The following is a 25,266-nucleotide window of genomic DNA, read 5'->3' as shown; positions in this document are numbered from 1 at the left end:
CAATGATGGCATTCCTCATGAACTGTCACTACTGCAGCGCATATGGTGCACTCATGTGGCATGGGAGTTGGTGAAATGTGACGTTAAATCAGCCTCCCACCTCCTCCTGGTTCACCCTGATGATTTGGAATTATTAGGGTTTTTTTCCGAAGGCAATTTTTTTTATGGCTAGGGCACTCCCGGTGGATTGTTCAGTTTCTTGTGCAGTGTTCGAATGTTTTGGTTCCTTTTTGGAGTGGGAACTTCAGCACAGGATGGGTTTAACCAGCTCCACCCATTATTTAGATAATTTTCTTTTTTTGTGGGTGGTGGCAGCATACATGAATGGTCCAACTACTTTGGTAAGATTCTGGTGTGACAACTTAGTACTAGTTCACATCATTAACACCCTACCAACTAAATTCGAGAGGGTTAGGAGACTAGTGAGGGTGTTTGTGTTGCAGACTTTACAATTCATGGTACAGGCAAGGCATGTTCCCAGTCTTGATAACAGTATTGCTGACACCCTGTCCTGTCAACAGACTGAGCAGTTCAGGGCATTGGTTCTGGGAGCATGCAGGTGACCCATGGTTCTTCCACTGGAGGCATGGTAGATTGGTGAAGGGAAGCTCAATGAGCAATAGGGTTGGCATTTGGCCCAAGTACAGTGGTGCCTTGCTTAACGGGCGCCCCGTTTAACGACGAATCCGCATAGTGATGTGGATTTTGCAATCGCTTTTGCGATCGCATTGCGATGTTCCCTATGGGGAAAAATCGCTTTGCGATTTTCCCCATACGCCCCATTTTCGAGTAGCTGATCGGCGGAGCTTCGGGATGATGGGGGAAAGTGCTTCCCCCAGCATCCTGAAGCTCCGCTGATCAGCTGGGTGAAAATGCGGGCTTCGGGATGATGGGGGGAGCGCTTTCCCCCATCATCCTGAAGCCCCGCTGATCAGCTGGGCAAAAATGCTGATTGGTGGTTCCAAAATGGCCGCCCGCTGTGTTGCCTCACTTTAGAGGCACCAAAAATGGCCACCCCTATGGAGGATTTTCACATAAGGTGAGTTTTTAAGCCCATAGGAACGCATTAAACGTGTTTTAATGCATTCCTATGGGCTTTTTTATTTCGCATAGCGACGAATACGGATAGTGACGATTTTTCCAGAATGGATTATCATTGCCATGTGGGGCACCACTGTACTTGCTGTGGATTTGCAGCAGTTAGCAAGGAATTTAGATTATTCCAGGTGTCGGAAAGCTTGGAATTAGTATGGCCAGTGCCAGTGGAACACCTTCAGCAGTTTCCATTCTATTTATATTAAAAAGGCTTAGCTCCCAATTCAATTCAGAGCAAAATGTTGGCACTGGCATTTCAGGCTAAGGCATTAGGGGTTTTTGATTCAACAGCAGATTTCAGAATTAGGAAGATGATTAAAGAATGGAATAAAGAACAAGTTAGGGTTCTCAATGATAGGTCATCTTTGACACCAGCCATTCTGGTTAAGCTTAGTCAGCTATGGAGCACCATTTGTAGGGAAGAGTATGAGGCTCCACTGCTTCAAGCAATGTGTTGCCAATGAGAGAAGGTTTACAGGCCTGGGGGGGGGTGTTCACATCAGGCATCGGCCAGTGTTGTGCTATGTGAGAGACTGCATAGCAATGGGGTATGGGACTCACCGACTCACCCATATAAGGTTGGGGAGGGGGTCCCATGAGACCTTCAGTCTCAATCCTGATCATGCACTATCACAGGCCCCTGGTTGAGAATAGCATTTGGTATCATTACCTGCTTAATAAAGTGGCCCCAGTATAACCCATCTCCTGCGTCTTGCCTCTTTATTCCAGGAGCCAAGGTACATGTGCAGAATGATAGTTATAAGAAAGCAACGTTTTACACTACAATCTTGATCCTGGAGCACATCTGTAATGGCATCAGCCTTAGCTTTCAATTGTCTTGCTTTGGCTACACAAGGTTTCTCCTTTAAAAAAAAAAAAACCTTGTTGGATCTGGTACTACGTATGTCAAGCATTGGCAGAGATGAGTGAATTATTCTATTTATGGTTGGTGCTGATTTTATATGCATTTATTCCTAAATCACTCAGTTCTATTTTCACATTAATCAAGGGATTTTAAAAAAAGAAATATGTGCTAAAATTAAATAGAACATCTATGCATGTATTAAATGTATCATTTTTTCAAAACAAGCTTTTCTAAATTTAGCCTCAACGGGTATGCATTTTAAAATGCATGCTGACATGTACCTTTTGGCAGCCAACTGTGTTGAAACATCTGGAGACCTGAAAAATTTAACAGATAGCCACATTCTAATCTGCATTCTATTCTAGGAAAAACAGATCAGGTCAGGTCAGTACTAAAGAAAAACTCAAGAATCCTGAAAGATGGATACCTTTTTGCTAATTTTAAGAACACTCTTGCTAAGTGACCCTTTTTTTCATAATTTTCATTCTTTAATGAGGTTTGTTTTTAAATGGGGAGGGTCAGAAGACCTCTAGACGATGCTGAAAATGTTGACATAGGAAAATGTAGAAATTAACAGGATGTCACTCTGCCTATGTTTACAAGCCACCAGATTTACGTCTTCCTCTTCTGCTTTTTACTGCCTTTGTCTTACCATTAATGCTACCTGGAAACAACATTTTATAGTTTTGCTGCCTCATCTGTTTTATTTCTATTCACTCTGGCACCATTACTTTCTTTTCAGGTGGACTAAATTTCATTTCAGGATTTTCTTCATTTTTATATTTATTTTATTTGGGGGGCGGCTTTAAAATCAAACTAAGTCCATCATAAAAACTTTAGGGTACCCACAAGTAAGAGATAAAGGTTTATGAGCAAATTATGGCACTGTATAAAGTAGACGAAATTACAGTATGCAAGGAACTGGCCTGGATGTCACTCTCTATTAGTGTAAAAAAATAGAAATATCACAAATGCTGGACCATTACAAAATAGTGTAGGACATCAATATTGCAATAAAATGTCAAACAAGCCAAAGACAGCAAATAATGCAGGAGAGAGAATAGGAAATACTTTGCAACAGTACCATAGACTTTTGAAGAATGAATTCATATAATCCCTTTATTAGAAATCAATGTATTCAGAAGAGATACTACATTGGCACATTGTTAAAAGAACATTTTAAAGCTTCGCATATATGAGAGAAATTGCCTTCAATAACTTTTTATTAATAAAAAAACCTAGTGTGTTGACAAGTACAAAATTACCACCTCTGTGTGTACGTGTGCCAAAATCCTTTTTCCTAGTGTAGTAAATTACAAGTAGAATACAGTATGCCCATTCAATCAATGGAATGTACAAAAGAGTTGATTCACCAAATTCCCATATATTCAATGAGCCTACTTTAGTTGCAACTCACTATACTAAGAACCAGTTTCAATCATAAATATAAAAACATTCAAAATAATGCATCGAATGAATCATAGCAGCCTGTAGCTGTAATTTTAGGACTTATAAATGTATTCTCTCTCTTTTTTTAAAAAAGATAGTTTCAAAAATGGTGAATATGTTAAAAATAAAATGATAAAATGCACATAGGTGTCATGCAGCTCAGAGAAGGGATGATTCCATAGGAAACATTGGTGAGCCATTAGAAATCTCTAACCTAGAGCAAAGGGTAGAATTTGTAAAAGAGTTTCACAGGCATGGGACTCAATATTAGCAGGGGCAAAATTGCAACCTCTTTCCATTTTCCTAAGGGAGGTATAAGGAGCTTTTGGCTCTCCAAATATTTCATTTTCCAAAATCTCTTATCTGGCTATGTTAGAAAAATGTGATGGAAATCTAAATATCTAGAATGCTAGTTTCCCTGAAGGATACCCAATGTGGTGTAGTAGAAAAAGTGATGGACAAGATGTTGATTTCAGTCCATATTTGGTCATAGAAACTCACTGGGATATAAAGCAGGTAAAAACACTCCTTAAGTATATCACTTATCTTGAAAGCCTAATTTGGGTTGCTATAATATAGTTTTAACTTTAGAGCACATAATATAACAGTTTCCTTGAACCAGTGTAGTGTAATGTATTAAGTGTCAGAATGGACCTAAGGGATGTATGTGTGTTTTGTATTGGTAAAAACATACCTTAAGTATCTTATCTAACCTTTAGTTTTAGAAGAAGTAGCCACATTAGACTGTGCTAGGATTTTTTTTATTTTTTATTTTTCTTTTGCTTTTGCATTATATAACCTAGAAACCCTACTAGAATTGCCACAAGTCAGAACTACCATGACGGTACCACACATATAGTATCCCCATCAGCATCTTTTAGGTTTTTGCCTTTGCTCCTGCAAGGAGCCACAGCACCAATTTATATGGGCAATTTGGCCATCCATCTGCAATCCTCCACAATATCCTTGTTCTATGCACCTCTACTGGACAAAGATTGACATGATTTAAAATGATATGTAAAGATTGCATGATATGTGAGATTGACATGATTTTAAATGGTATGTAAATGGCATATTATCTGTGTGAGCACTGAATGCAAAATATATGAATGAGGCATTGTGTACATGATCTTTGTGCTTATGCTTAATAATAAGGAAAATTCACAGGAAGATGATGGAGAAGTACAGTTAGATTAACATGACTCAACTCTTAAAAGAACTCCAGTCTAGGAATGTAGGATACTGTACTTCTCTATCTATGAATCAAAACACCAGAAAATGGCCCTATATTGCTGCACAGTATTGTGACCCCATTGCCAGCAGGAAAAAGGATGCTAAACTTTATGTAGCAAAGGTTTGCCTGAATGTTGATGTAACCAATGTCAGCAGTCAAGACGGTGTACAAGATACACTTGTTGGCTCACTACTATTCACAAAGAGACAGCAAGCAAGAGAAAATCCCAGAAACTGATTCCTTTTTCATTAGTGGACTACTACTCAGCCAGATACAAAGCAATTCTCAGGGCTCAACTCTTCTGGAACTCCTCCACTTATGGTGGTCAAAGCAGGAGATGCTGACAAAATCTGGTGCCATGCTGTCCCTGTACCATTATCTTTACTTACTTTGGGTTCTGTCTAATAGAAATGGGCACCTGTTTTAAATCTGGGGCAATTTAAGGTCACCTATTTCTGAAAAGGGGATAAATTGTTTTACTTAAAAAACATGTCTTGAAAACACTTTTCAGAAATCTCTCCAACTTTGTCACAGAGCAAGAGCAGATTGTTTGCTACAACTGGTCAAAGTATAGTGCTGATCTGAAGCCCAGCTTAAAAGTTATCATAATTTTTAGAATTGAAATTTAGAATGTTGATTTGTTCTGCCACATATCATTGTTGCCCTCTCATGCATGAATAACGCATTCAATAATATAACAAGTCCCTGAATTCACTGCTTTCCTAAATCTTGTGTAGAAGTGTTGTTTGCCAGAATGGATGTTCCTTGCCTGAAGTCTTTATAAGAAGCTAATTAGGCTTCCCATTTGTCATTGAGACAACTAATTAGTAGGCCAATTCTATAGGAGCTGCCTGTACAACAATTAGAATAATGAATTAACAAATCTTCTTTGGAACTTCCTGAAATAAAATGTAGGAAAATCAGTGAGGTGTCTAAATGTTCCTATAATCTTGAATCTTGTGTGTGTGTGTGACTTTCATGTCAGAACTTCAACAAACATTTTCATGGCAATTCCCTAGACCTACATTTGTCTCTTGTTGAAGCAAACAATTGAATGGAGGAAAAATACATACATACATACGTACGTACGTACGTACATACGTACGTACGTACGTACGTACGTACCTACCTACCTACCTACCTACCTACCTACCTACCTACCTACCTACCTACCTACCTACCTACCTACCTACCTACCTACCTACCTACCTACCTACCTACCTACCTACCTACCTACCTACCTACCTACCTACCTACATACATACATACATACATACATACATACATACATACATACATACATACATACATACATACAGTGGACCCTTGACTTACAGACGGCTTGACTTACAGACTTTTTGAGTTACAGACTTCTCTGGCCGCAAAATTTAGGCTTGACTTGCAGACTGAGATTTGACTTACAGACCAGAAAAAAACCAAAATGGAACAAAAACGGCCTGTTACGGGATTAATCGGTTTTCAATGCACTGTAGGTCAATGGAGACTTGACTTACAGACTGTTTGACTTGAGAACCGCCTTCCAATACGAATTAAGTTCTCAAGTCAAGACCCCACTGTACATACATACATACATACTCTTGTAGACAGCTGCAGCAATCATAATACAGAATATCCAGGTAGATGAAGGAAGTGGACTTCATTTTCCCAAAAGCAAACATTAAAAAGTACCCACAAAAACAAATGAACAATTTAGATTGCATCACATCCTATCTGGCTGTGGAGCCAAAACATTGGGAGTTCAATTTACCACTGTGTCTTCTGTGAACAGAGACAGCCTATGTGGCCTTGGCCAAGTTGCACATTCCCAGGATGCTCCCAGAAGAAGGGTGTGGCAAACTACTTCTGAATATTCTCTACTTGGAAATCCTTGAAAAGGATCACAATAAATCAGAATTGACTTGATATATGTTCTTTAAAATATTAGTGAGATACATACATGCATTTCCCCCCAATAGCAGAACTAGCTATACTCAGAAACTCTAGACATTATTATCTACAAGACATCTTAACCTAATAAAGGGGAGGGGGGAAATAAACCCAAACAAGCATAGGGAAGATTTCTCCCAGATATATATCTGGTCTATCTTTTTGGACTGCTAGTGGCTGCTATAACTGGCTTCTCTGTAAAGAATCTCAGGTGTTTAAACCTTACCCTTCACTTGATTGGCTAGGTCATTTACTGTCTTCCCTACTCCCTCCTTTTATCCCTGTGATAAAAAGAATGAATTTTCCTCACTAGCACTGTAATCCACAAATCCTCTATTTATCTGTCAGTCTTCAACTTTTCCTCCAGCTGCAGCCTCTGATTTGAAGGAATCATATAATAGACCATACTTTTTGAAATGTTCCTCTGTGGGGACACTCTTATGTTGATCTACTCAATTAGAGTGAGTGAGTGAGTGAGTGAGAGAGAGAGACAGAGACAGAGACAGAGACAGAGAGAGAGAGCCTTATGATTATTCTTGCTGAACTCTTAAATATTTTTCACATCTTATTCTCTCCAGAATACCTGCATATCACAAGAAATATTTGGTGTGATCAGGTAGCTTCATCCTAAATTAAATAAACATAATTAAACTGACACAGCATTCAGGTGCATATGTATATAATAAAGTAGGTAAAGTGTATTAATTTAAGTTATGCTAACAGCAGAGGGGATCTCAGTCCTTGCTCAGAGCACCTGCTCATTATGTTCTGGGAATGCAGCTTCACCAAGGAAATTTTCTGAACTAAAAATTAATGTGAACAACAGAGCCTCTCAGGTGCCATGAACAGCCAATATGCAGTGAGAAATAACATACATTTTGATCCACTCAGATTGTATACGGACTGTGATTTGGGGGTGAAATGCATACTGTGATTCTCCAGAAAGGCAGGAAAACACAGAAGGTAGGATTCAGTGCAAACCCTTGATTCCTGCCAAGCAGCACAGTAGGGGAGGATTTTCAAATAGGCTGCACTGTAGTACAGTTCCCTTGTAGGACCACCCTCACTGCTGCTATTGCATGTTGAATGAAGTTTCACAGTATTGCTAGACTTATATGTTTCACTTTCAAACTTGAAATTGCAGGTGTGGGGTCAACAGTTACAATCCTATGTTAAAATTTTTCCACTGTAGTCCCAATGGAAATATCTTCTCCCCACATACACTCAAGTTATAATGAATATGTGAAGATTCTCAGTCATCCAGGTGAGGCTGTCTGGAAGTTGAGTCATGGAAACTTGACTTCTTTCTTATTAGGTTGAAATGTTTTGCTACTCATTCAAGGACTGAAGAAGCTACTTGGATTGGTAGCAAAATGTTTCAACCTAATAAGAAAGAACTCCAATTGCCATGAGTCAAATTTCAGAAAAGTTATAATGAATTTAATGGTCAGGGTGTAGAAGCAACTTCTAGCTTGGGGAGAGGGAATCACTTTTTCATGTCAGAAATACAACAACCCATTGAGCTGTGAAGGAATATTAGATTGATGCCAATGGAAGCTTCTGTAAGAAATGTGGCTGGATAAACGATCCCATCTCATCCTGCAACTGCCATGCTGCTGATCCTAGGCACCTGACATGCTTGCTATTTCCTTTCAAACAAACAGACAGATAGGCAGAGGCCAATTCAACAATGCAACTTCAACTGACAAAGACTACAAAGAGTAGTCTCCTTTCACAAGGAGGTGAAAGAGGCTAAGGACCCAGTTGTGTGCCATAAAGGAGTTGACTAAGAAATTTGGCCAGAAACAACCTTAATCTACAACAAAAACCTGAACCTGGTTTGATTTTAACTAGTAGCAGGATAAATCTGTGAAACATTAAAAGGTACATAATATATATGAGGCAAACAAGTATCTTCAGCAGTAGTTCCCTCACATATTACTTCCTGAATGTGCAAACTTGAGCTATGCAGTTATGCTCCTGGAATAAATTTTGCTAATGTGTAGCTTCTATTGATGGGGCCTCTAGCTCTTCCCCATATTAGCCTAAATGTTTGAAGCCAGAAAGTGTTCACATGTAGACCTTTCTGTATACAGAAGTTTTTATGTATCCCGGAATGCTGGACTTCAGGACCCGGGGAGGGAGGGAGGGAGAGAGATGGACAGATGAATAATTTATTACAGTCAATGACCAATATCCAAAATACATACATACATACGTATATATTTTTTATATAAATTTTGCTATGTTAAACAACTTACAGTACTTGGTTTTTTGCTCCCGACAATATGGCTATGTTTTGCTCTGACAACAATAGAGGATATAATATGCCTCTTAAACATCCAGGGAATACTTTTATATAACATTTGATAAAAATGTCGATAATAAATTCCCAAATTCCAAGATAGAAGGGGCAGTGCAGAAGAACATGAGTTATTGCTTCTATTCCACCAGAATGACAAGGGCATTTGTGTTGGGAGTACAGAATCATTTTAAACCTCTCCTTTTGTACTGCTGATGGCAAATTATTTAGTTGGGCAAGGTTAAAATTTGTATGTTGTTTTTATATTAAAGGTAAATAGAAATAATTAGCTGGCTTGAAAGGTAACAATGCAGAATCAATTATTATACTGTTTGAGGTTGCAACTAAATCATGCTGCCTCTCAACCTCTGAGGACTCAATTAGCTGCAGCATATCTCATGTGAATAAGGTAGCCATCAGAAGAGCCATAACTTTTGATAGATAAAGCTTTCTTCCAAATTGACTGATGATTATCTAGTAATAGGAAAGAGGTTAAGCCTCTTGGAAAGATTAATTTCAGTCAAAAACTGAAAATAGCTAGACAAACCCTAGTTTCAACTTTCGAGTATGCCACCTCCAGTTGCAAAGCTGCATTTAGAACCGAGCAGGGTATCTGAATGGTTCCAAGAAAACTTCCAAGGAGGTGAAAGATGCTAAGGACCCTATTGTGTGCCATAAAGGAGTTGACTAAGAAATCTGGCCTGAAACAATCTTAAAGCAGCCAGAATATAATGTCCCCACAGTATAAAAAATAAGAATAAAAATTGCACAGGTGGATCTCTGTGCTGCTTTTGCAACATATTCTATTTGTGCCTTATGCAAGTGATTTGACTGAAAAACAATACCAAGGTACATAAAGGCCCTTGTCTGCTCAATCTTATAACTATCTATTGACCATTTGTAGAGCTTTAGTCTTTTTGCAAAAACCAATGGTTTAATTTTTTTCATAATTTATTTCAAGGCTTTCTTCTTGGCCGCAATCAATGCCCTCTTTAAGCCAATAGGTGTCTGCGATAGTAACACTGCATCATCAGCATATAAGAGCACTGAAAGGTGTCTGCACACTAGCTTGTGTGAGGGTGGAAATCTGGCTGGCTAAGAGTCACCACCATTAAGTTATTATAAAAATTCAACAACAATGAGGCCAGTACACAACTTTGTTTAACTCTATTATATTTATTAGACAGATGACCTTCCAGATTGCACCTTATTTTTATGATGTGTTTTCATGCAGCTTGTGAATAAGCAATAGTAAGCATTGGTTCATTGTGGAGGTCTCTAGTGTATACCATAATTTGTCTCTTGAAATGGAGTCAAAGGCAACCTTAAGATCAATAAAGGATACAAATAGAAATCCTTTAACTAGAATATTTTTCCTCTGAAAGCTGCAGGGTAAGGGCCTGATCCAAGGTAGCTCTTCCTGATCTGAAGATTGCTTGTTCATCAGCCAAAATATTTTCAGTCTCCCTCCAGTTTGAAGGTTTACAGTAAAGATGTCTGGCACAGACCTTACTAATTAAGGGTAGCAAGCTAACTGGGTAGTAATTTGATGGATTAGTCTTCATGCCCTTCTTATAAATTGGTTTAAGAGTGGTCTAGAGTGGTCTCTTAGACCAGATGGGCGGGGTATAAATCAAATAAATAAATAAATAAATAAATAAATAAATAAATAAATAAATAAATAAATAAATAAATAAATAAATAAATAAATAAATAAAATTAATATTAGCCATATTCCCATGGGCATTCTGGTCTGCATATGTAAAAAGATTTGCCAATACTGGAGCCCATCAATCAATATTTCCTTTAATTAACTTGGGAAGAATGCCATCACAACCTGGAGCCTTGCCTGATTTAGGTTGATTTATGAGGTCAATTACTTAAGCAGTTGATATTGGTGGCCATTCTCAAAAGCTTCCAGTGATATGATACAACAGAAATGTAGATGTCTCTTTTTTTCATATAAATCATGGAAATAGGCTTCCCACACTCCAAAAGGGATGTGACAATCTGCCCATACTGAATGGTTGTTTGTAACTGATCTTGTGAAATAACAAAAGGTTCACATATCATTCACTTTAACTGCACCAATAAGTTGTTTCCATACTGGTTGTTGTGGCTTCTTCAGGCTCTTTGGCCGTGTTCTGAAGGTTGTTCTTCCTAATGTTTCACCAGTCTCTGTGGCCGGCATCTTCAGAGAACAGCACTCTGTGCTCTGGTATGGTTTGCTTGGGAGTTGAGTATTTATGGCTGTGATATAGGATTTGTCCTTTTCCGGAGATGGTTGATTAGTGTGTCTTGTTCTGGGTGTATTATTGTGATAAGGAGGAGAGATTACCTGTCACTGTGATTGATGGGTGTCACTTGCTGGTCTTTTGTGTGTAGTTATCCCTGGTCTTTGTGACTGGGTAGTTTGTTGACCTTTTAAACACTGTATTTTTGAGAGCTGGGAGCGAAGTTTTGTTGAGTTTCAAACTTTCCTCTTTTTTGTTGAAGTTCTGCTGGTGCTTGTGGATTTCAGTGGCTTCCCTGTGCAGTCTGACATAATGATTGCTGGTGTTGTCCAGTATTGCAGTATTTTGAAATAGAATTTCATGTCCAGCTTGTTTTAGGGCATGTTCAGCTACTGCAGATTTTTCTGGTTGTTTTAGTCTGCAGTGTCTCTCATGTTCTTTGATTCTGGTGTGGATGCTTCGTTTTGTGGTTCCAATATATACCTGTCCACAACTGCAAGGTATCTGGTATACGCCTGCAGTGGTGAGGGGTGCCCTTCTGTCCTTTGCTGACTGTAACATTTGTTGTATTTTTGTGGTGGGCTTAAATACTGTTTGTAGGTTGTGGTTTTTTTCAAAAGTTTCCCCCTGTGGTCCGTGACCCCTTTGATGTATGGCAGAAATGCTTTATTTGTGGGTGGCTGTTTTTCTTCTTCAGTTTGGTGTTGTTTTCTTGGTTTGATGGCTCTAGTGATTTCATTTTTGGAGTAGCCATTTGCCTGTCAGGCCCAATTCAGATGGTTAAGTTCTGCGCTGAGAAACCGAGCTTCACAGTTCCAATTTGCACAGTCTGCCAGTGTTTTGATTATTCCTCTTTTTTGCTGTGGGTGGTGGTTGGAGTTTTTGTCTGGGTACCGGTCTGTGTGGGTGGGTTTTCTGTAGACCTTGTGTCCCAGTCAGAGATCAGTTTTGCATAGGACCATGACATCTAAGAATGGGAGTTGGCCCTCTATTTCTTTTTCTATGGTGAATTGTATATTTGGGTGGATGCTGTTGAGATGGTTCAGAAATTCTTCCAATTTTTCTTCACCATGGCTCCAAACTGCAAAGGTGTCATCCACATATCGGAACCAGACTGTGGGTGCGAGGGGTGCAGTTTGGCGCCACGATGAAGAAAAATTGGAAGAATTTCTGAACCATCTCAAAAGCATCCACCCCCTTATAAGCTCCAAACCTTTGTAGATGATTTAATCATCATATTGGAAGATCCAGTGGACTCAATAGAAGATTTGATGGAGAGGCTAAAAAATTTTGGTGACATGGCAGGAATGAAAATAAACCAGAAGGAAAAAAAATACTTGTTAAAAATATGAGAGAACAAGAACAACAGAAGCTAATAGAAAAGACTAACTTCCAAGAAGAAAAAAGAATTAGATATTTAGGTATTCAAATCACAAAGAAGACAAGCACATTATTTAAAGATAATTACATGAAGTTGATTAAAGAAATACAGATCAACTTGGAGAGATTGGAGAAATTATAGTTATCATTGATGGGAAGAATTGCAACTATCAAAATGAATGTTCTGCCAAAATTTTTATTTTTATTTCAGACAATTCCTATAATATTAAAACAGTCCTTTTTTTTCAAGAACTTAACAAGATAATTATGAAATTTGTGTTGCAAGGTAAAAAATCCACAATTAAAATTAAAACAATGCAAGATGCTAAACAGAGAGGAGGTTTTGGTCTTCCAGATTGGGTTTTGTATTATAAATCCTGTGTATTAGACTGGATAAAGGAATGGATAACTTTGGAAAATGATAGATTACTCAATTTGGAAGGACATGATTTGCAGCTCGGTTGGCATGCTCTTCTATAGTATAAAAAAGATAAAGAGCAAAAACATTTTAATTCACATGTAAGAAGAGCTTTATTAGGAATGTGGAAAAGGATTATTCAACAAATTTACCAAAAACACCAGTATTGGTATCACTTATAGAGGCTTTTATGGATTGCTGCCTTGCATGGTGAAGGGGTTTGAGTAACTCAGAGAAGCTACGGGCTATGACGTGCAGGTACACCCAAGATGGACAGATCATAGTGGAGAGTTCTGACTAAACACAATCCACCTGGAGTAGGAATTGGCAAGACACTCCAGTATCTTTGCCAAGAATACCCCATGAACAGAAACAAAAGGCTAAAAGATATGATGCTGTAAGATGGGCCCCTCAGGTCGGAAGGTATCCAACATGTTACTGAGGAAGAGCAGAGGACAAGTACAATTAGCTCCAGAGCTAATGAACTGCCAGAAGTACAAGCCGGATTTCGAAGGGGCAGAAGAACTAAAGACAAAATTGCTAACATGCGCTGGATTATGGAGAAAGCCAGAGAGTTCCAGAAAAAACAGATACTTCTGTTTCATTGACTACGCAAAAGCCTTTGACTGTGTGGACCACAGCAAACTATGGCAAGTCCTTAAAGAAAATATTGGAAGAATGAAGAAACACCTTCATATCGAGAAATAATTTAAAAGATACTGGACTGCGCAGAAATGGACACACTGACACCAAAAATGAAAGGAAAGGAAGATGCAGAATATTATCAAACATGAAACCTGTTTTATCAAAGTTAGAAGTATGTTGTATAGATTAAGAGCTTAATATGTATTGTAGTTGTATTAACAAATTATTATAAGATGAACCCAGGTGACAGTGTTAAATAAGCATGGATGGACTTTTTAAAATAATAATAATAATAATAATAATAATAATAATAATAATAATAATAATAATAATAATAATAATAATAATAATAATAATAATAATAATAATAATAATAATAATGATGATGATGATGATGATGATGATGATGATGATGATGATGATGATGATGATGATGATGAAAAACATTTTAAAAATAAAATGACATGGTCTGGACATCAATTATTAATAATAGGCATTGCACAGGAAAGGTAGTGGGCTTAGCTTGTGCTGGGGAGGTTTATGCCAAGTTTTATTTTTTTATAATTTTTTGTAAGTTGCACAGGAAAGATGGTGGGCTTAGCTTGTGCTGGGGGGGTTGATGCCAAGTTTTTTTTTCTTTTGGGAGCTGCAGTTTGTATTAACTACAGACAATTACAGACACTTAACTCTTGGATTGTAAATAACAAACTTGATGGCACTTGATTGAGCTGGATTTACAATTAAAGACTCTAGACCATCTGATCAAATTTGGATACATATGAATGGATTGAATGCCACCCCATCTGCAAAAAGTGGAAATAACCTTTGAAGCTCTGTTATATTAAACTGTAAAATTGTAAAACTAGTAGCCTGCTTAGGCAGAAAATACTAGATAACCAGGGAGTAGCCCCCTGTCTTTTATTAGTGAACTCATAAACTGAATATAGAGCTGTGATGATAAGGTACTATTGATGACTATTGATGATAAGGTATTGCTGATATACTGACAATAATTGAATAACTAAAAGGTGGGAAAGGAGGTGTAGCAGATCAACAGACCTTTTGGGGGCTGCGGTGGAAAGGAGAAAAAAAAAAGAAAAGATTGACCTTAAACCAGAGAATACCGAAGGATAAAGAATTTGTGGAAAGAACCAAAAAAGAAATGGAATTGTTCTCCAAAGAAAATAAAAAGGAGGAAACATCCCTCTGAACGATTTGGGATACAGCCAAAGCATAATTCAGAAGATTAGCCATATCATATATAGCCAAAAAGAACAAAGACAAAAACCAACAACTTACAAAACTGAAGGAAGAATTTTAAAAACTGGAGCTAGAACTACAAAAAGAAAAGCAGAAGAAAATTCTTAAAAACCAGATAGAGATAGTGAAACATAAATTAAACTTAATAGAATCAGAAGAAGTAGCTCAACAAGTTAAAATGGCTAAACAAAATTTCATTGAGAGTGCCAACAAGCCTGGAAGATGGCTATCCAAAAGACTGAAAAAAGAAAAACAAAAAAGATCAATAAGGAAGCTACAAGATGAAAATGGAGACCTCCAATATAAAAAAAGAGAAAATAAAAAATAACTAAATATTATGCTAATCTGTATGATACCCAAAAATTTTCCATTGCAAAAACAATTTATTGTTGCTTAGTCATTAAGTCATGTTTGAATCTTCATGACCCCATGGACCAGAGCACGCCAGGCCCTCCTGTCTTCCACTGCCTCCCGGAGTTTGGTCAAGTTCATGTTGGTTGCTTCAATGACACTGTCCAACCATTTTGTCCTCTATCGTCCCCTTCTCCTCTTGCCTTCATGTCTTTTCCATGGAATCTTCTCTTCTCATGAGATGGCCAAACTATTGGAGCCTCAGCTTTAGGCTCTGTCCTTCCAGTGAGCACTCAGGGTTGATATCCTTCAAAATGGATTGGTTTCTTCTCTTTGCAGTCCAGGGGACTCTGAAGAGCCTCCTCCAGCACCACAATTCAAAAGCATCAATTCTTCAACGGTCACCTTTCTTTACGGTCCAGCTCTCACTTCCATACATCACTACTGGAAAAATCATAGCTTTGACTATGCGAACGTTTGTCGGTAATGTGAGGTCTCTGCTGTCTAGGTTTGTCATTGCTTTCCTCCCAAGAAGCAGGCGTCTTTTAATTTCATGGCTGCTGTCACCATCTGCAGTGATCATGGAGCCCAAGAAAGTAAAATCTGTCACTGCCTATTTGCCAGGAAGTGATGGGACCAGTGGCCATGATCTTGGTTTGTTTGATGTTGAGCTTCAACCCATTTTTTGCGCTCTCATCTTTCACCCTCATTATGAGGTTCTTTAATTCCTCCTCACTTTTTGCCATCAGAGTGGCATCATCTGCATATCGGAGGTTGTTGATATTTCTTCCTGCAATCTTAATTCCATTTTGGGATTCATTCAGTCCTGCCTTTCGCATGATGTATTCTGCATATAAGTTACATAAGCAGGGAGACAATATACAGCCTTCTCGTACTCCTTTCCAATTTTAAACCAATCAGTTGCTCCATATCCAGTTCTAACTGTTGCTTCTTGTCCCAAATATAGATTTCTCATGGTAAGGTGGTCAAGCACTCGCATTTCTTTAAGGACTTGCCATAGTTTGTTGTGGTCCACACAGTCAAAGGCTTTTGCATAGTCAATGAAGCAGAAGTAGATGTTTTTCTGGAACTCCCTGGCTTTCTCCAAAATCCAGCACATGTTAGCAATTTGGTCTCTAGTTCCTCTGCCCCTTTGAAATCCGGCTTGTACTTCTGGGAATTCTCGGTCCACAGACTGCTGAAGCCTACCTTGTAGGATTTTGAGCATAACCTTGCTAGCAAAATGAGTGCAATTGTATGGTAGATGGAGCATTCTTTGGCACTGCCCTTCTTTTTTTCGTGCATTCTGTTTTTTTTAACATTTTATTATTTTTTAAAACATACATACCTACAAAAAAACACAAATACCTACAAAACAATAACACATAAAACTAACAAAACATACAAGACTAACGGAACATACAGGCGGGGGTATTTCCCATGCCAGCTTATCTATTATGTAAATTCTGACTACAGAAATAATATATCCATGTGCATCTACACATGTTATATTCCACATTCCTATTTTGTGTATCTAATTAAGTATCTAACATCCTAAGTTTATAATAAATTTTGTAAATTCTCTCATCTGCATTTCCATCCATCTAAATCTAATCATAAACATTCCTCATTTCCTCTTTAAAATTACTTATCCACCATAATATCCACAGAGGCCCATTCATTCCTCGATGATCTCCATTCTTATAAACAGAAAACTATATGTCTAATCTTGTCAACATAATCACTCTTGTAGTTCACACATATTTGATATTTCCATATACATGCCTCAGAAACAAAACATCCAATATTATTATTCATCATCATTTCTGAAGTTCATAAGTCACTTACGCTTGTCTAACCTTAATTTTCATGTCTGGCCGAATTTGCTTATAGTATGTTAGTCATGTTGCTTTATATGTCAATTATATATATCTTAAACCAATTGATTTCTATTATTTATTCAGCAAGTAACTTTCTGATTTTTATTTATCAACTCCAGTGTCATCAAACTGGGATTGGCCTCTCTAATCTTGTCAACATTGCCACTATTATAATCACACATATTTAATGTCTCAATGTACGTGCCTCACAAACAAAGTACCCACTATTATTATTCATCATAATTTCTAAAATTCATGGGTTGCATGTGCTTGTCTAACGTTAAATTCCATCTCTGGCCAAATTTGCTTATAGTATATTAGTCATATTACTTTGTATATTCAGCTCCAGTTTTATCAAACCAAAATTGGCCTCTTGCCTCCTTTATTCATTCATTTTTTCCCAGTTGTAAAATGCCATCTATAATATTTCTTTAAGACATTTTCTATACGGTTGACTAATTTCATCTCCATGTGGTCAGTGGTTTGATTTTGGAGCAACATTGTGTGCGATCTCTGATCGTAAATTTCTGCCCTCAGCTTTGCCCATTTCTCCCCCTTTTACATTCTTTCTTTTCAGAACAGTCTTGAGATTTTCCTCCCTTCACTGCCTCCTTTCATCTTTTTAGGCATCTTTTGAAGAAAAGGAGACTCTCTCTCTGACGACAGTAGCTGTTGAATAAATTCCATGCTTTGTCTGTGTTGCTTTGAGGCCATCTCTCTCTCTGACATTAAAGGCTGTTCATTAAATATCTGGTTGAGTTGTTTGTCCTTGCATTCAATCTTTTCATGCACAGCAGAAAAAGTCATCTTCAAGTCTGTTCTGATCTCCTCTAGTTCCGCCTTGAAATGATTGATTATGTTAAATTGACATTGTTGAAGTCCCTTGATATAATCCATTGAGGATTGTGATGATGATTCTCCCTCTCCTTCCATGGCTGTGGCAGTCAGCAGGTTAATTACTCAGATTTCCCACATGATTTATTAGCTACTCCACACTTAAAGTCTTACGAGGGGGGACCCCAAGGATGTTATTTGATTTACAATCCACCTTGTAGCCAGATAAAGATACATAGGTTAAATTATGCAAAGTTCTTAAGCCCTGACTTTATAGATTTATGAAAAGCCAGTTTCTCTGGGGGGAAGGGTTACGAGAGACAAAGAGCAGAATTGGTTTCATTTCTGAGCTGTGACTTTTTTTTCCATTTTTTTTCTTTCTTTATTTCTAAAGAATGAAAAGACAATCGAACATTTTACAAATATTAAATACAAAACTATTCCCCACTTTTCTCCAAATCACACATATATACCTTTACCCATCACCTTTTTTAAAAAAATTGACCAACAATCTAAGTCTCTTTTCAAACCACATGTCTCCATTTTATCGGCATATTTTATCGGCTTCCAGTTTTCCGTGAATTTACTATGGCTTATTTCACCTCTATGTACTCTAACTTTATTCGTCATTTTTTCCATCAACAATGTATGCCATATTTTACTTGTGAATGCTTGCAGTGAGAGATCTTGGGCTTTTTTCCAATTTTTAGCTATTTCAGATCTTGCGGTGCCTATGAGATTTGCAATTAATTCTTTATATTGTAGTTTCTCATTTCCCCCCGTGAATAATGAAAATAACAATAATGTTTCATTAATCTCTATTTTTTGATTAGTCAGTGTTTCTATCCATTTAATTACCTCCAGCCAAAAAGTTTCTATTTTGGGGCAAGAGATCCACATATGTTCCAGAGTTCCCTTTTGACCGCAGTTCCTCCAACATTTATCAGATATATCTTTATTAATTCTGTGTAGTTTTGTAGGGCATAGATGCTGTCAGCAAACACGGGTTTGAAAACACATGTGTAAGCCTGGACAGAGAGCAATCAGGAGTTTGCACATGCTAAAATGGGCTGAGTGAGTCCAAACTCAGCTAGCCATGCTACAACACTCCATCTTGCAGGTCTGCCCACATAAGATGCCCTTGTGCCCTTTCTCTATTATTGAAATAAAACCATGTGGGCTTTGTAGTCCTGAGACTTATCTTGCACCACAGGCAGGACTCTAAGTAAGCTAGGCCGAGGCAGCACTCTCAGATGACCCTATGACAAGTGTACTGTTCAGCAAACCAATTGATTTTTATAATATTTATTTTATTAAAGAATAAGCATGTTTCTAAGTATCAAAGCCAAATTAAACCAAAGCAAATAAACTAGCATTGTGCTGGTTAGTTACAACTCTGTAGTGAGGCAAAGAAAACATGAAAAATAGAAAAGTGTTCAAAAATCTTACAAAAACACAAAAAGCCATTAAAAAGAATAAAAACAGTTCCAGTCCAGTAATTCATTAGTAAAAACAAAATAATCCAAGTAGGTTATTAAAAGGCTATAGTCCTCAGTGATCCTGTAGAACAAGAATCCTGTACTAAAAAGAAAAATTCAGTAAAAGTCCCATTGTCCTTAGAAAAGTCCAAGAGTATAGTCCATATGAAGCATTTCAAGAAAAGAAGTCCATAAAGGATATTCCATAGGTAACAGTCCATAGGAAATAGTCCATGCATAGTCCTTAGGAAAAAGCCCATAAGTCCAAGGGTAATCCAGTATAGTAAAGGTTAGTCCCATGTGTCACGAATGAATGAAGAGTTGGTCTTGAATGACAATGTCCATAGGCAAAAAGTTCCTTTATCAAGAGTAACTGGCAGGGGCTTATCGCACCTTCCCACGATGTCATCCAATCACAGTTCGTTACTAGGCAAACAGTCCTGTCGCACCACATGACTTCTTTCCCATACACACCAGATGTTATTTGGGTTTACTGTGGTTTCGCAAAGAGTCACAACAATTCCCATCTAATCACACCGAGTCCTTTTCTCAGGCTATCAGAATAACATTCTTTCTGCTCACCTAGAAAACAACCTGTCAGCATAGCAAAGATACTTTATACAAAGAAACAAGATGGAACCTCTCTTGCTCATTTCTCAGTTACAAACCCCATATGCCTTAAAAGATTTTAACTCAAAAACTCATCTCATCACAGATGCCATCGGTGCACTACCTTTAGAACCGTTTCTTTTGCACTTGCTGAAATAGATTTATATGGATATTTTTTCCAGATTCGTGTCCAAGTTTCTTCAGGTATATTAATATTTAAATTTGTTTCCCACACTGTTTTAGATCCTCCACCTTTACCATATTCTTTTTCAATAATACTTTTATATATTAGTGAGGTTAATCCTTTCTTTTTATTTTTATCTTTTTATATACAATATTGTTCGAATTCGGTTAATGTTCTTAGAAGGCCAGTTTTTTGTTGTAAGTGAGTAGCGAAACTTCTTATTTGTTTTATTTGTAGCCAATTGCTTTTTATTTGCTTTGTTTTCTCCTCTATTTGTCTGATAGTGAGTGGTTCCCCTGACTCGAATAAGTCATTAATTCTATATATTCCAATTTACTTCCATTCCTTAAATTGTGCATATTTTTCTTTAGACTTAAAATCTGGGTGATCCATGAGGGGACATAAAGGGGATACTGGGGGGACCAATGTTTTACTATGTTTTCTCCATATCCTTAATGTTTCAGAAATGAATGGGTTCTGTATTTGTTCTCCTTTTCCAATTGTTTTTGTAGTATAAATATACTTGTTTACTATGTCCATTTTCATTTCACTTTCCATTTTAACCCAGTCTGAATTTTTACAAGTCTCATCAATTTGTATAAGTTTAATAATTTGGTTTATTTGCAAAGCTTCATAGTATTTTAGGAGCTGTGGTATTCCTAATCCCCCCTTTTGACCCTGTCTATATTTGACACTATTTATAAATCTTATCTTCTTTCCCTTTCCTGCAATAAAATTTTCTAGCTTTCCTTGCCATAGTTTTACTTTTTTTGTATCTGGCTGTAATGGGATATTTTGGAATAGAAATTGAAATTATGGTAATATATAAGATTTAATCAGAGCAATTCTCCCCACCATTGATAAGTTCAAATTGACCCATTTTGTCATTTTTTCTTTTGCAAATGTAAATAGATTTTTTATAATTTCTGTAGATTAATTGATTAAGATTTTTTGTTACCCATATTCCTAAGTATTTAAAACTTGAATAACATAACTCTAAATGAGATGCATCTCTAATTTCATTTTGTTCCCTAATAGGGATATTTAAACATAATAATTTAGATTTTTGAAAATTAACTTTTAAACCTGTATATTGACTATACTCCTCTAATATTTCTTTTAAATGTTCTATTCTTTTTAATGGGTCCTCCAAAAAGAGAAGCATATCATCTGCATTTAAATTAATTTTGTGTTGTCTGTTTTTTGTGGACAGTCCTCTAATGTTTTCACTTTCTCTTATTTTTGTCGCAAGAGGTTCTATTATTAATGCAAATAGGATTGGAGACAAGGGATCGCCTTGTCTAGTTCCCCTAAATAATGTAAATTTTTCAGATTCCAATCCGTTAATAAGTACCGTAGCACCTGTTCCTATATATAATTCCTTTAAAACTTTAATAAAGTTTTTACCCATATTCATTTTTTCCAACAGATCAAACATGAATTTCCATTCCACCCGGTCAAAGGCCTTAAGAGCATCCAGTGAGAGTATTGCCATCTTTTTTTCTTTATTGGCTGTGTATATAATATTCAATACTCTCCGGATAGCATCACGCATTTGTCTTCCTGGCATAAACCCATATTGGTCTGTATGAACATATTTAGTTACAAAACTACTTAATCTTTGTGCTAGTATTGTTGAAAAAAAATTTGATCTTGATTTTGCAGTGTTATAGGTCTGTAAGATGAAGGAAACATTGGGTCTTTTTCTGGTTTCAATATAGTTATTATTCTGGCCGTGTGCCATGACTCTGGTATTTTGTCACCTCCCAAAATTGAGTTAAATAGCTTTAGAAGATGTTCTATGACATCTTCTTCCCATACTTTATAGAAATCAGCTGTGAATCCATCACAGCCTGGTGCTTTTCCTTTCTTAAGTTTTTTGATAACTGAATTTATCTCAGTTTTTGTTATTGGGCTATTTAAATAGTTTTTATGTTCCTCTAAAATTTGGTTTATTGGTAATGTTTGTATAATTTTTTTAGTATTTATGTCCGGTGTTACTTCTGATTTATATAAATCTTTATATTATTCCATGAATGTAGAGAGTATTTGTTGCTGCGAATTTACCGTTATTCCTTCCTTCGTTTTTAATGAAACAGTTGTTCTTTTTGCTGTCCTCTTTTTAACTGCATGTGATAGCAGTTTAGTGTTTTTATTTCCATGTTCATAATATTCTCTCTTTAAGTAGTTCATAGCTGTATGAACCTTTGCAGTATCCAATGCTTCTAACTCTGCTCTAGTTTTTGTTAACTCATTAAGTATATTCTTGGTTCCTAGTTGTTTATGTTGTTCTGTTAATTTTTTTATTTTACTTTCTAATTGTTCTTGGAGCTTATTTCGTTCTTTCTTTATTCTAGAGGTTTCCATAATAAAAAATCCTCTTAGGTAGGCTTTTAGGGCATCCCATAGCAATGCTGATTTTATTTCATAAATTTTTTAAATTTCTTTATTTTCCCAATGATTTCTATATTTAAACACACATTAGGGCTCAATCTCCAAATTCTAGATTTACTCCTTACTTCACTAACCCAAGAAAGTTTTAATGGTGCATGATCAGAGGCTATTTCAGGGGCAAACTGTATTTTGTCCAGATTTGGGGCTAAAGTCTCTGATATAAGAAAGTGATCAATTCTTGAATAAGTACAATATCTTTTAGAAAAATATGTATATTCTCTCACTTTAGGGTTTAAATACCTCCAGCCATCGATTAAACCTGATCTCTGTAATAGCTTCTTAATTTTATTACCATCATTTGATACCTTTCTATTTTTTGATGTTGTATCAATGTTGTTTAAAATACAATTTGTGTCTCCGCCTAGGATAATTTCTCCCCAGGCAAATTCTTTCACCCTTCTTAAAAAGCTCTGCATAAAATTTGCTTGACCTATATTGGGGGCATAATAAGAACCAATAGTTAATAATTTGTCTTCCAATTTTCCTTTTACTATAACATATCTGCCTTCAGGATCTCCCATATAATCAGTTACTTCAAATTTTGAGTTCTTCATAAAGATTATTGCCACCCCTCTAGCCTTGTTCGTTCCATTTGCTATATATTCTTCACCTATCATTGGGTGCTTAATTATCCCTTTCTTGTTCTTATTTTGATGAGTCTCCTGTAACAAAAACACATCTACTCCTAATTTTTGAATAGTCTTAATGACTCTATATCTTTTCACTGGTGAACCAAGTCCATTCACATTATAAGAAAAAATCTGAAGATTATCTATCATTACAGAGGTACATTCTATATGCTTTCTTTACAAATATATTCTTTATCAATATTTGTCTAATGAATTTTATATATGTTGTGGTATACAGTCTATATTCGTGTTTTACAGTACTAAGCCAGATTGTCTAATTCATTCTGATTTTCTTTTCAGTGTCACCCATTTTACTGTGCCTAATTCCCTCCCACCCTTTTCCACCTCCCCCACCCTCACCCTGTTCCAACAATGGTCAGTGAGAACAAGTCCCCAGCTCTTGTTTGAGCTGTGCCCTGTGGAACTATAGGGAGCCAGAAAATTTAACATTCCCTGTAAAAGATCAGATCTTTCCCCATGCCCGCTCTGGCCCTTTTAAGCTATACATATGTTATTATAACATATTACAACTTATCTATGTTTGTAACTGTTGTATCTCTTACTTGTCAATACATTAAAGTGTTCTAAACATATATTCTAAACATTCTTAAATTTATATGCTTCTTATCTAAAAATTCTAAAGTACCTTCTATCATACATATTTATCTTAAACAGCATTTTATAATATTTTACCATCATATAAGCGTGAACTATAATGATACATTACACTAGCTTGTTTTATATTTTTAAATGAGTTTTGATAGCTAGAAGTCTATATATATAAAAATCCTTCCAGCTCTTTTACTAAGTTCTGGGAGTAACTTAATTATCATCCTCAACAGATGAGCTCCCATTTGACCTTGGGCGTGCAGCTGTATGACTTATTTCGCCTTTCTCTTCCACCGCAGCTGCATTTTTTCTGTGTAATCTGCTTGATTTCTCTGTTCATCTTTAGTCTGTTCTCCTGGAAAGGGAACTTTCAAATCTTGAAAAAGATGTTGCAATTCCTCTATATTTGTCGCTGTTCTTCGTTTATTTCCCATCATAACCGATAGTCCAAACGGATAAAGCCATTTGTAGATTATTTTCCTCTCCCGAAGAGCTTGTGTGTAACTTTTCCATTGTCCAAGTTTATATATTTTCTCTGCAGCAAGGTCTTGAAAAAGTTGAACTTTTTCCCCTTCGTATGTTAACTCCTGCAATTTGTTTAGAGCACGGAAAACGTCTGTCTTTATTGTAAACGATACGAATCTCACTCTTCTCCCGATCCGATGAGCTATATCCAAATCCTTTGGAGTGATCTCGAGGTCTGGGCAAAGTCCTTGAACCCAATTTAAGATTATTTGTTTTAAGTCCTCCTCTCCTGTCTCAGCTTCCTTAAAGTGTCTCAGACGGATGTTATAACGTCTCCCGCAATTCTCCTGCTCTGTAAGTTTGTCTGTTAATTGCTGCACTTGCCTTTCCAATAGTTCATTTTTTGTTTGTAAATTCTGTGCCAGTTCAAATGCCACATCTGCTGTTTCTTGTATTTTGCTGATATTTGCCTTGACCTCCATTAAAGTTTGTTCTAGAGGTGCAATTACTCCCTTCATATCGCTTTGTATGTCTTTCCTTAATTGTTTCATTAGCTGCCTCATCTCATCCTTATCTTTATTAGGTTTTTCTCGCCCTCGTCCCTTCGCCTTACCGGTTTCCTCGCATTTGCTCTCGGAACCGGATGAGCTGGATGGCTTTCCGTCTTCAGCTGAGGAGACTGTGCCTTCAACAGGGACTCCCTTTGATGTCTTCTTTTTTGTCTTCCCCATATCTGGGCAGCTTAGAATGTTTTAACTCCGAGCTGTGACGTAGTAAGAAAAATTCCGATGTTACAGGTGTCAGCAATCCCCCATCTCCAAGGAGATACGGGGTGCCAGAGAATGGAGAGATTTCAAAGTTTAGTCAGTCCTTTAGGAGCTAAGATGAGCCCAAGACTCTCAGCTAGGCCCTGACTAACACTTCTTCCTCAAATCCACCTCCTT

At 36.9% G+C, this 25,266-nt stretch overlaps 1 long non-coding RNA gene across 1 annotated transcript in view; it reads left to right on the top strand.

The window, feature by feature from the left end:
• Nucleotides 1–11,196: 11,196 nt before the first annotated feature.
• LOC144588274 (uncharacterized) overlaps nt 11,197–25,266 on the top strand; it is a 449,425-nt gene continuing 435,355 nt past the window's right edge. The window contains exon 1 of the long non-coding RNA XR_013543765.1: nt 11,197–21,874. This is a non-coding gene — a long non-coding RNA (uncharacterized LOC144588274). The remainder of the gene's footprint in view (nt 21,875–25,266) is intronic.

This window comes from Pogona vitticeps, chromosome 3 (genome assembly GCF_051106095.1).
Source record: "Pogona vitticeps strain Pit_001003342236 chromosome 3, PviZW2.1, whole genome shotgun sequence".
NCBI classification, from domain to species: Eukaryota; Metazoa; Chordata; class Lepidosauria; order Squamata; family Agamidae; genus Pogona; species Pogona vitticeps.
The sequence above is the reverse complement of the archived record's forward strand: the minus strand, read 5'-3'. Positions and strand labels throughout refer to the sequence as shown.